Source organism: Manis pentadactyla, chromosome 9, assembly GCF_030020395.1.
Source record: "Manis pentadactyla isolate mManPen7 chromosome 9, mManPen7.hap1, whole genome shotgun sequence".
In the NCBI taxonomy this organism is placed as follows: domain Eukaryota; kingdom Metazoa; phylum Chordata; class Mammalia; order Pholidota; family Manidae; genus Manis; species Manis pentadactyla.
The window spans coordinates 101,097,246-101,109,337 of NC_080027.1; the positions used below are offsets into that span (position 1 = coordinate 101,097,246).

At 40.7% G+C, this 12,092-nt stretch overlaps 1 protein-coding gene across 5 annotated transcripts in view; it reads left to right on the forward strand.

The window, feature by feature from the left end:
- The window catches only part of DNM3 (dynamin 3), a 585,714-nt gene that overhangs the window by 192,918 nt on the left and 380,704 nt on the right, over nt 1–12,092 (forward strand). The gene's annotated exons all lie outside the window — the stretch shown is intronic.

Sequence of the window (12,092 nt, forward strand, 5' to 3'; positions counted from 1 at the left end):
TTCCTATTATTTGCATGAATTATCTTTTTCCATCCCTTCACTATTAGTCTGTATATGCCTTTGTGTTTGAAATGAGTCTCTTGTAGGCAACATATAGATGAGTCTTGTTTCTTTATCCATCTGCCACTCTATGTCTTTTGAATGGTGTATTCAGTCCGTTTACATTTCAGGTGATTATTGATAAGTATGCACTTACTGCCACTTTATTGTTTTCTCTCTGTTCCTTTCTTCCTCTTTTATACTCTTCTCTTGTTATTTGATGACTTTTGTCAGTGTTGTGATTGGATTTCTCTGTTTTCATTTTTTGTGTATCTATTACATGCTTCAGTTCTGTGGTTACCAAGATTCAAGGAGAGGTTCCTGACTATATAACAGTCTATATTAAGTTGCTGATTACGCTTTCAAACACAGTCTATGAGTACTTTTTCTTCTTCCTTCTCCACACTTTATATATTAGATGTCATAATCTGAACTTCTTGTGTATCCCTTGACTGATTTTGTGTATAGTTAATTTAGCTTCTTTTATTTTGTTTTAATTTCATACTTGCTTGGTAAGTAACTGATCTACTATATTTACTATCGGTTTATTTCCACTGGTGAAAGCTATTTAGCGTTAGGAACATTTCCATCTACAGCAGTCCCTTTAATATATCTTGTGATGCTTGTTTGGTTGTTGCCTTTGTTTGTCTGGAAATTGTTTAATCCCCCCTTCAAAACTGAATGATAATTTTGTTTGGTAAAGGATTCTGTTTTGAATGTCCTTCTGTTTCAGTACATTAAATATTTCATGCCACTCCCTTCTGGCCTGTAAAGTTTCTACTGAGAAGTGTGCTGATAGCCTGGTAGGGTTTCCTTTATCTCCCTCTGGCTGCTTTCAGTACTCTCTCATTATCCTTAATCTTTGCCATTTTAATTATTGTATGTCTTGGTGTTGTCTTCATGGAGTCCTTTTGTTAGGGACTCTCTGTACTTCCATAACTTAAGTGTCTACTTCCTTCCCTATATTGGGAAAGTTTTCAACAATTATTTCCTCAAAGAAACTTTCTATCCCTTTGATTCTCTCTTCTACTTCTGGTACTCCTATTATGTGCATATTGTTTTGTTTGGATTTGTCACACAGCTTTCTTACCATTCTTTCATTCCTAGGGATCCCCTTTTCCCTCTGTTCCTTGGTTTCATTGTGCTCCTGCTCTCTAATTTCAATTTCATTGGCCGTCTCCTCTATTTGCAGCAATCTGCTGTTCATTCTCCCCTTTGCATGTTTCATTTCAGTTATGGTATTCTTCAGCTCTGAGTGACTCTTTTTCAGCTCTTCTATCTCTTTGTTGAAGAGTTCTCTGAGGTCTTTAATACTTTTCTGCAAATCAGTGAGCATATTTATGACTTTTACTTTGAAACATTTATCAAGCAGATTGTTTATCTCCATTTCATTTAGCCCTCTGTCTGGTGTCTGTCCTGTAGATTTGTGTGAAACATATTCCTCTGCCTCCTCATTTTGTCAGGGTTTCTTTGTTTCTTCCTTTTATTGGATGTATCTGTTATGCTTTCTGGCCTAGACAGCAATAATTTTATGAAGAAGGTATCCTCTGGTGCCCAGAAGCTCAAGATTCTTTATTCTCCAGTGCCCGGTTCTTCTTTACAGGAGCCCCCATTGCTGTTGGTATGCAATGGGCATGGCCTCCTTTCTGTCTGTCTACTGGTAGTGGTCTGAGTCTGCTGTGCTGACTGTTTGCTTCAGCCACCTTTGTGATCATAGCAGAAGCCTCTGCTGAGATCATTGTGGATGGGGCCACCCTCTGTCTTCCCTGCAGGGATTGCAGAATTTCAGGGTTAATGTGGTGGACAGCGCTGTTATGCAACTCTGGGGCAGGGTAGGTCATGCAGTATTGGGCTTGGACACTTATGGGGAGAAAGGAGTTCTTGGGGCTGGCTCCTACAGGCACCCCCCCAGCACACAGTTGGGGTGAAACAGGGCCAAGAAAGCTGGGAGTCTCCCTCTCCCTGCCAAGCAGCAAAATCTGATGCTGCAGTGGGTTGAGTAGGTTGGCTTATCTACAGTGTGTGCTGGCAGGCACCTCTGGGGCTGCATTGCGAGCGAGGGAGAATGGAGCATGTGGGGCTCCTGAGAGTTCCCAACCCATTGGGCTGAGGGAGGTATCATGCACCTTCCATGTCTCCTGAGGAGAGAGCTTCATCCAACCCTTGCCCCTCTGGCAGCCCTCCTGCGGCTGCTGGCAAGACTTTCAAACTGCTGCCTCCACTTTGGGTCTTAGCAGGACCGCTGGAGCATGCCTGTACTCTGGAAGTGGTGTCTCAGCCTCCCAGTGTGTTCCAACTGTTCCTAGTGTCCAGCCCTGCTAACCACCAGAACCCAGTGTAATGTGGACTTGAGCTCCTGGAGAAGACCTCTAGGGCCAGGTGTGCAGAGTTTCTGGGTGCCCATCCCCTACCTGCTCTGTTCCTCTTCCTCCCATCTGTGGGCTGGGGTTGGGTCCCACTCAATTGCAGCTCTGCCACTCTACCCTTTTCTGTGTGGTCTTCTCTTCTTTCCCAGGTGTAGGTGGTCTGTCTTGTAGTCCTCAGGTCGTTTTCAGGTTTAGTTGTATTTGCTGCAGTTTCTCCCTTTATGTATTTGTTGCGGGAGGTTTCTACCTTGCCTTCCTACTCCTCCACCTTTTTTCAGCTCTCTCCCTATCCATTCATATTTAACAGTGAAATATTAACAGGTGATTGGAAGCTTTATGTGGATGTCCTTGACTTACTGAATGATAGGCATCACACTAGGATGATTTAGTGGGATGTTTTGATTGGAATTCCATTGAATTTCAGTAACTGTATTTCCTTCTTGTAATTTCCCCAGAGTTGTTCCAGTCTCCTGCTTGGGGGTGTAGTCTGCTAGCCAGTTTTTCTTTGAAGTCAACTTAGGGATCTGGATGGTGGAAAGGCAGCCCTGCCAGTCAGTATGCAGAATTTCACTTCAACACCTGATACCCCTAAATAATACTCAGGTGCCCATGAATTCAGAGTTTTCCATAGTTCAGTCTTTCTATAGAGTAAACCTATACTCTCCTGCCAGGCACAGCCAGGGCAGCAACTAATTATGTTATTCCTGGAATTCTGACTGCTTTCATCCAGTGCTCCTGTTTTCAATCTCAGCTGCCACTACTGCTCTCCACTATTTTCAGAGCTATTTGTCTCCCAGATCCTGGACCTTTCTGAGATGCTGTGATATAAATTATTCAGCTTTTGGGCTTCACCTATTGTTGGCTTTCTTTGATTTGATTTTCCTCTTTCTCTGGTCTGGTAAGTTAGTTAGCAGTCATCTTGCTGGTTTTCCAGTTTCAAAATTTTTTGCAATCCTATCCCATTTTCTTTGACCTTCTAGGTTTAAACCTTTTTTTTTGTTTTGTTTTTAATTTTTTTTGTAGATAATTATTTTTTTATTGAAGGGTAGTTGACACACGGTATTACATTACATTAGTTTCAGGTGTACAACATAGTGATTCAACATTTATATACATGACAATTCTAGGTACCAGCTATCACCATACCAAGCTGTTACAATATCTTGACTATATTCATTACATCCCGGTTACTTATTATTTTACTATTGGAAGTGTGTACTTTTTTTTTTTTGTGAGGGCACCTCTCATATTTATTGATCAAATGGTTGTTAACAACAATAAAATTCTGTATAGGGGAGTCAATGCTCAATGCACAATCATTAATCCACCCCAAGCCTAATTTTCGTCAGTCTCCAATCTTCTGAGGCATAACAAACAAGTTCTTACATGGAGAACAAATTCTTACATAGTGAATAAGTTCTTACATGGTGAACAGTACAAGGGCAGCCATCACAGAAATCTTTGGTTTTGCTCATGCATTATGAACTATAAACAGTCAGTTCAAATATGAATATTCATTTGATTTTTATACTTGATTTATATGTGGATACCACATTTCTCTCTTTATTATTATTATTTTTAATAAAATGCTGAAGTGGTAGGTAGATACAAGTAAAGGTAGAAAACATAGTTTAGTCTTGTAAGAGAGCAAATGTAGATGATCAGGTGTGTGCCTGTTGACTATGTGTTAATCCAAGCTAGACAAGGGCAATAAAACATCCACGTATGCAGAAGATTTCTCTCAGAACGGGGGGGTGAGGTTCTAAGCCTCACCTCTGTTGATCCTCAATTTCTCACCTGATGGCCCCCCTGCGACTGTGCCTGTCTTAGGTTGTTCCTCCCTTGAGGAATCTTACCCATCTCTGGCTAACCAGTCATCTTCCGGGGCCATACAGGGAAATGTAAACTTGGTAAGTGAGAGAGAAGCAATATTGTTTGAAAAGGTTAGCTTTTTACTTTTTTGCAGATTTATGCCCTGTGGCTTCTTTGCCCAGCATTTGTCTTGAGGTATCTTTACCACTTGGAAGAATTATGATACTCGGTAAATTTGATATGAGGCATGAATTCTATTTAAGGGTTGTAATTAGGAAGGAAGAAGAAAAGCTATAGAAGTAGCAGGCGGCAGAAAACATGGGAAGATTGATTGTTTCTTTGACATATCTTCTTGTAGAGTAACTTCAGCATGTATAGGTTTTAAGCTACTACTTAAATTGCTCATAACATTAACATGATAGGAGTATAGTTACATAACCAAAGCATACCTGTAATTACCAGCCATCTCCAGTGAAACCAAGAAAACCAGTTAGGCACCTTAGGCATTTGTGAAAATTTATCTATGATATGGTGGATATTGTCCAACTGAACTTGAACAGTCTGAGAGAAATCAGACAAATTAAAACAACCCATTCCTGGGGACTGTTCACATCCCTTATGTTCTTTTAACAGTAAATAGTCTGTAGTTGTAAGATTTTGGAGCGCTACAATTTGCACTTCTCCTAATTCTTGGTTGAGTTCCAACAGTATAGATCCAGTCAAATTTGTTGTTTTACTGTATGCACAGGCCAGCTTAGATATCTCCTTCCTCATTCCCATGGCAAGTCCAGGAACTGGTGGGATGAGTGCATCTACAGCTGTAGCAGTGCGTGGATCTTTGTTGGGGTTTTTTGATGATCATCTTCTGGCATGAGTCTTCCAGAGAGTGCTGATGTTGGAAGTTCTTTTTCATATCGTATCTTAGTTCATTTTCGGGGTAGCCCAATTAGGCTTTGATCCTCTGTATAAAAACAAACCTTTGCCTACACTTTTATATGCCCTTTATACTCTTGTGTAGAACTCATTGGAGGTTACCACAGAGGAACTGCCCTTTTTTTTTTTTTTTGCTTTGTTTTTGTTATCACTAATCTACACTTACATGACGAATATTATGTTCACTAGGCTCTCCCCTATACCAGGTCCCCCCTATAAACCCCTTTACAGTCACTGTCCATCAGCATAGCAGAATGTTGTAGAATCCCTACTTGCCTTCTCTGTGTTGTACAGCCCTCCCTTTTCTCCTACCCCCCCATGCATACTAATCTTAATACCCCCCTACTTCTCCCCCCCATTATCCCTCCCTACCCACCCATCCTCCCCAGTCCCTTTCCCTTTGGTACCTGTTAGTCCATTCTTGAGTTCTGTGATTCTGCTGCTGTTTTGTTCCTTCAGTTTTTCCTTTGTTCTTATATTCCACAGATAAGTGAAATCATTTGGTATTTCTCTTTCTCTGCTTGGCTTGTTTCACTGAGCATAATACCCTCCAGCTCCATCCATGTTGCTGCAAATGGTAGGATTTGCCCTTTTCTTATGGCTGAGTAGTATTCCATTGTGTATATGTACCACTTCTGCTTTATCCATTCACCTATCGATGGACATTTAGGTTGCTTCCAATTCTTGGCTATTGTAAATAGTGCTGCGATAAACATAGGGGTGCACTGATCTTTCTCATACTTGATTGCTGCATTCTTAGGGTAAATTCCTAGGAGTGCAATTCCTGGGTCAAATGGTAGGTCTGTTTTGAGCATTTTGATGTACCTCCATACTGCTTTCCACAATGGTTGAACTAACTTACATTCCCTCCAGCAGTGTAGGAGGGTTCCCCTTTCTCCACAGCCTCACCAACATTTGTTGTTGTTTGTCTTTTGGATGGCAGCCATCCTTACTGGTGTGAGGTGATACCTCATTGTAGTTTTAATTTGCATTTCTCTGATAATTAGCGATGTGGAGCATCTTTTCATGTGTCTCTTGGCCATCTGTATTTCTTTTTTGGAGAACTGTCTGTTCAGTTCCTCTGTCCATTTTTTAATTGGGTTATTTGTTTTTTGTTTGTTGAGGCGTGTGAGCTCTTTATATATTCTGGACGTCAAGCCTTTATCGGATGTGTCATTTTCAAATATATTCTCCCATACTGTAGGGTTCCTTTTTGTTCTATTGATGGTGTCTTTTGCTGTACAGAAGCTTTTCAGCTTAATATAGTCCGACTTATTCATTTTTGCTGTTGTTTTCCTTGCCCGGGGAGATATGTTCAAGAAGAGGTCACTCATGTTTATGTCTAAGAGGTTTTTGCCTATGTTTTCTTCCAAGAGTTTAATGGTTTCATGACTTACATTCAGGTCTTTGATCCATTTTGAGTTTATTTTTGTATATGGGGTTAGACAATGGTCCAGTTTCATTCTCCTACATGTAGCTGTCCAGTTTTGCCAGCACCATCTGTTGAAGAGACTGTCATTTCGCCATTGTATGTCCATGGCTCCTTTATCAAATATTAATTGACCATATATGTTTGGGTTAATGTCTGGGTTCTCTAGTCTGTTCCATTGGTCTGTGGCTCCGCTCTTGTGCCAGTACCAAATTGTCTTGATTACTATGGCTTTATAGTAGAGCTTGAAGTTGGGGAGTGAGATCCCCCCTACTTTATTCTTCTTTCTCAGGATTGCTTTGGCTATTCGGGGTCTTTGGTGTTTCCATATGAATTTTTGAATTATTTGTTCCAGTTCATTGAAGAAAGTTGCTGGTAGTTTCATAGGGATTGCATCAAATCTGTATATTGCTTTGGGCAGGATGGCCATTTTGACGATATTAATTCTTCCTAGCCACGAGCATGGGATGAATTTCCATCTGTTAGTGTCCCCTTTAATTTCTCTTAAGAGTGACTTGTAGTTTTCAGAGTATAAGTCTTTCACTTCTTTGGTTAGGTTTATTCCTAGGTATTTTATTTTTTTTGATGCAATTGTGAATGGAGTTGTTTTCCTGATTTCTCTTTCTGTTGGTTCATTGTTAGTGTATAGGAAAGCCACAGATTTCTGTGTGTTGATTTTGTATCCTGCAACTTAGCTGTATTCTGATATCAGTTCTAGTAGTTTTGGGGTGGAGTCTTTAGGGTTTTTTATGGACAGTATCATGTCATCTGCAAATAGTGACAGTTTAACTTCTTCTTTACCAGTCTGGATTCCTTGTATTTCTTTGTTTTGTCTGATTGCCGTGGCTAGGACCTCCAGTACTATGTTAAATAACAGTGGAGAGAGTGGGCATCCCTGTCTAGTTTCCGATCTCAGAGGAAATGCTTTCAGCTTATTGCTGTTCAATATAATGTTGGCTGTGGGTTAATCATAGGTGGCCTTTATTATGTTGAGGTACTTGCCCTCTATTTCATTTTGCTGAGAGTTTTTATCATGAATGGATGTTGAACTTTGTCAAATGCTTTTTCAGCATCTAAGAAGATGATCATGTAGTTTTTGTCTTTCTTTTTGTTGATGTGGTGAATGATGTTGATGGACTTTCGAATGTTGTACCATCCTTGCATCCCTGGGATGAATCCCACTTGGTCATGGTGTATGATCCTTTTGATGTATTTCTGAATTCGGTTTGCTAATATTTTGTTGAGTATTTTTGCATCTACGTTCATCAGGGATATTGGTCTGTAGTTTTCTTTTTTGGTGGGGTCTTTACCTGGTTTTGGTATTAGGGTGATGTTAGCTTCATAGAATGAGTTTGGGAGTATCCCCTCCTCCTCTATTTTTTGGAAAACTCTAAGGAGAATGGGTATTATGTCTTCCCTGTATGTCTGATAAAATTCCGAGGTAAATCCATCTGGCCCAGGGGTTTTTTTCTTTGGTAGTTTTTTGATTACCGCTTCAATTTCGTTGCTGGTAATTGGTCTGTTTAGATTTTCTGTTTCTTTCTTGGTCAATTGTGGAAGGTTGTATTTTTCTAGGAAGTTGTCCATTTCTCCTAGGTTTCCCAGCTTGTTAGCATATAGGTTTTCATAGTATTCTCTAATAATTCTTTGTATTTCTGTGGGGTCCATCGTGATTTTTCCTTTCTCGTTTCTGATACTGTTGATTTGTGTTGACTCTCTTTTCTTCTTAATAAGTCTGGCTAGAGGCTTATCTATTTTGTTTATTTTCTCTAAGAACCAGCTCTTGGTTTCATTGATTTTTGCTATTGTTTTATTCTTCTCAATTTTATTTATTTCTTCTCTGATCTTTATTATGTCCCTCCTTCTGCTGACGTTAGGCCTCATTTGTTCTTCTTTTTCCAATTTCGATAGTTGTGACATTAGATCATTCATTTTGGATTGTTCTCCCTTTTTTAAGTATGCTTGGATTGCTATATACTTTCCTCTTAAGACTGCTTTTGCTGCGCCCCACAGAAGTTGGGGCTTAGTGTTGTTGTTGTCATTTGTTTCCATATATTGCTGGATCTCCATTTTGATTTGGTTATTGATCCATTGATTATTTAGGAGTGTGTTGTTAAGCCTCCATGTGTTTGTGAGCCTCTTTGCTTTCTTTGTACAGTTTATTTCTAGTTTTATGCCTTTGTGGTCTGAAAAGTTGGTTGGTAGGATTTCAATCTTTTGGAATTTTCTGAGGCTCTTTTTGTGGCCTAGTATGTGGTCTATTCTGGAGAATTTTCCATGTGCACTTGAGAAGAATGTATATCCTGTTGCTTTTGGATGTAGAGTTCTATAGATGTCTATTAGTTCCATCTGCTCTACTGTGTTGTTCAGTGCTTCCGTGTCCTTACTTTTTTTCTGCCCTGTGGATCTATCCTTTGGGGTGAGTGGTGTGTTGAAGTCTCCTAGAATGAATGCATTGCAGTCTATTTCCCCCTTTAGTTCTGTTAGTATTTGTTTCACACATGCTGGTGCTCCTGTGTTGGTTGCATATATATTTAGCATGGTTATATCCTCTTGTTGGACTGAGCCCTTTATCATTATCTAGTGTCCTTCTTTATCTCTTGTTACTTTCTTTGTTTTGAAGTCTATTTTGTTTGATATTAGTACTGCAACCCCTGCTTTCTTCTCGCTGTTGTTTGCTTGAAATATGTTTTTCCATCCCTTGACTTTTAGTCTGTACATGTCTTTGGGTTTGAGGTGAGTTTCTTGTAAGCAGCATATAGATGGGTCTTGCTTTTTTATGCATTCTGTTACTCTATGTCTTTTGATTGGTGCATTCAGCCCATTAACATTTAGGGTGACTATTGAAAGATATGTACTTATTGCCATTGCAGGCTTTAAATTCGTGGTTACCAAAGGTTCAAGGTTAGCCTCTTTAGTATCTTACCGCCTAACTTAGATCGCTTATTGAGCTGTTATATACACTGCCTGGAGATTCTTTTCTTCTCTCCCTTCTTATTCCTCCTCCTCGATTCTTCATATGTTGGGTGTTTTGTGCTGTGCTCTTTCTAGGAGTGCTCCCGTCTAGAGCAGTCCCTGTAAGATGTTCTGTAGAGGTGGTTTGTGGTAAGCAAATTCCCTCAACTTTTGTTTGTCTGGGAATTGTTTAATCCCACCGTTATATTTGAATGATAGTCGTGCTGGATACAGTATCCTTGGTTCAAGGCCCTTCTGTTTCATTGTATTAAATATATCATGCCATTCTCTTCTGGCCTGTAGGGTTTCTGTCGAGAAGTCTGATGTTAGCCTGATGGGTTTTCCTTTATAGGTGACCTTTTTCTCTCTAGCTGCCTTTAAAACTGTTTCTTTGTCCTTGATCTTTGCCATTTTAATTATTATGGGTCTTGGTGTTGTCCTCCTTGGATCTTTTCTGTTGGGGGTTCTGTGTATTTCCGTGGTCTGTTCGATTATTTCGTCCCCCAGTTTGGGGAAGTTTTCAGCAATTATTTCTTCTAAGATACTTTCCATCTCTTTTCCTCTCTCTTCTTCTGGAACCCCTATAATACGGTTATTGTTCCTTTTGGATTGGTCACACAGTTCTCTTAACATTGTTTCATTCCTGGAGATCCTTTTATCTCTCTCTATATGCGTTCCTGTTCTCTGGTTTCAATTCCACCAATGGCTTCTTGCATCCTATCCATTCTGCTTATAAACCCTTCCAGAGTGTGTTTCATTTCTGCGATCTCCTTTCTGGCATCTGTGGTCTCCCTCCGGATTTCATCCCATTTCTCTTGCGTATTTCTCTGCATCTCTGTCAGCATGTTTATGATTCTTATTTTGAATTCTTTGTCAGGAAGACTGGTTAGGTCTGTCTCCTTCTCTGGTGTTGTCTCTGTGATCTTTGTCTGCCTGTAGCTTTCCCTTTTCATGGTGATAGGAATAGTTTGCAGAGCTGGGACGAGTGACGGCTGGAAGAACTTCCCTTCTTGTTGGTTTGTGGCCCTCCTCTCCTGGGAGAACAGCGGCCTCTAGTGGCTTGTGCTGGGCTGCTGCGCGCAGACAGGGTTTCTGCTTCCTGCCGGGCTACTGTGGAGTTTATCTCCGCTGTTGCTGTGGGCGTGGCCTGGTTCGAGCCTGTGTTCCAAAGTGGTGGGGTCGCATTGGAGGGAGAGCAGCCTGGAGGCTATTTATCTCCGTAAGGGGCCTCCCTGCTCCCTGCAGCCCAGGGGTTAGGGTGCCCAGAGATCCCTGGATTCCCTACCTCTGGATTAAGTGTCCCACCCTGCCCCTTTAAGACTTCCAAAAAGCACCCACCAAAACAAAACAACGACCACAAAAAAAAAATAAATAAATAAATAAAAATAAAAATAAATTTAAATTAAAAAAAAAAAAAAGTGGCCGCTCGTTTTTCTTTATTCTCTGGCGCCAGCCTCAGGAATCTGCTCACCGGTCTTGGTGCCCTGTTTCCCTAGTATTGGAGGCCCTATCCCTTTAAGACTTCCAAAAAGCACTCGCCAAAACAAAACAGAAAAAAAAAAAATGGTCGCGCGCTTTTCTTATGTCCTCCGGCACCCGGCCTCCAGTGCCCGCTCACTGTTCTTGCTGCCCTGTTTCCCTAGCATCCAGGGCCCCCTGGGCACGTACTGTGTCTGCACTCTGGCCCGGATGGCTGCTGGGTGTTCGGCAGTCCTGGGCTCCGTCTCCCGTCTCCCTCCCGCTCTGCCTATTCTTCTCCCGCCGGGGAGCTGGGGGGATGTGTGCTCGGCTCCCGCCGGGCCGGGGCTTGTATCTTACCCCCTTCACGAGGCGCTGGGTTCTCTCAGGTGCGGATGTGGTCTGGATATTGTCCTGTGTCCTCTGGTCTTTATTCTAGGAAGGGTTGTCTTTGTTACATTTTCATAGATAATGTGGTTTTGGGAGGAGATTTCCGCTGCTCTACTCATGCTGCCATCTTCCGCCCCTCTAAACCTTTTTTATATTTTAAATTCTTCTTTCTGTTAAAAGCAGTATATTGGTTAAAAGCATGCACCCTGGAACCAGGCTGGTTGGACTTACCTTCTGTATGACCTTGGGAAAGTTATTTAATCTCTGCCTCATTTTCCTTATCTTAAAAAAATGGTAGTAGTACTTTTCAGGATTAAATGATTTTTTTAAGACATGTAAAGCATATGAAACCATAGCTGGCTTAATCAATATTAGCCCTTATTCTTTTAGAGGTTTGTGTTGGTTTCAGGTAGAAGATAAAGGTTTGTGTTTATTTAATCATGTTTAACTGTAAGTTCAAAGTTACACTAGGCAAATATTGTTTATTCTATCTAACAAAGGAAGCAACAGACAAATACAGTGTGTCTGATGTGTCTCATAAAATGTCTAGGTTTTCACATTATTTTATTACTGACAGGAACCTTGGAGGTTATGGTTTCCAACTCTTTGTTTTACAGATGAGGAAATTTAAGACACAGTGTTAAATGGTTTGTGTTGGGACTAGAAGCCAAGCCTCAGAATTTCTAGTTCATTTTTCTTTCTATTAAGTC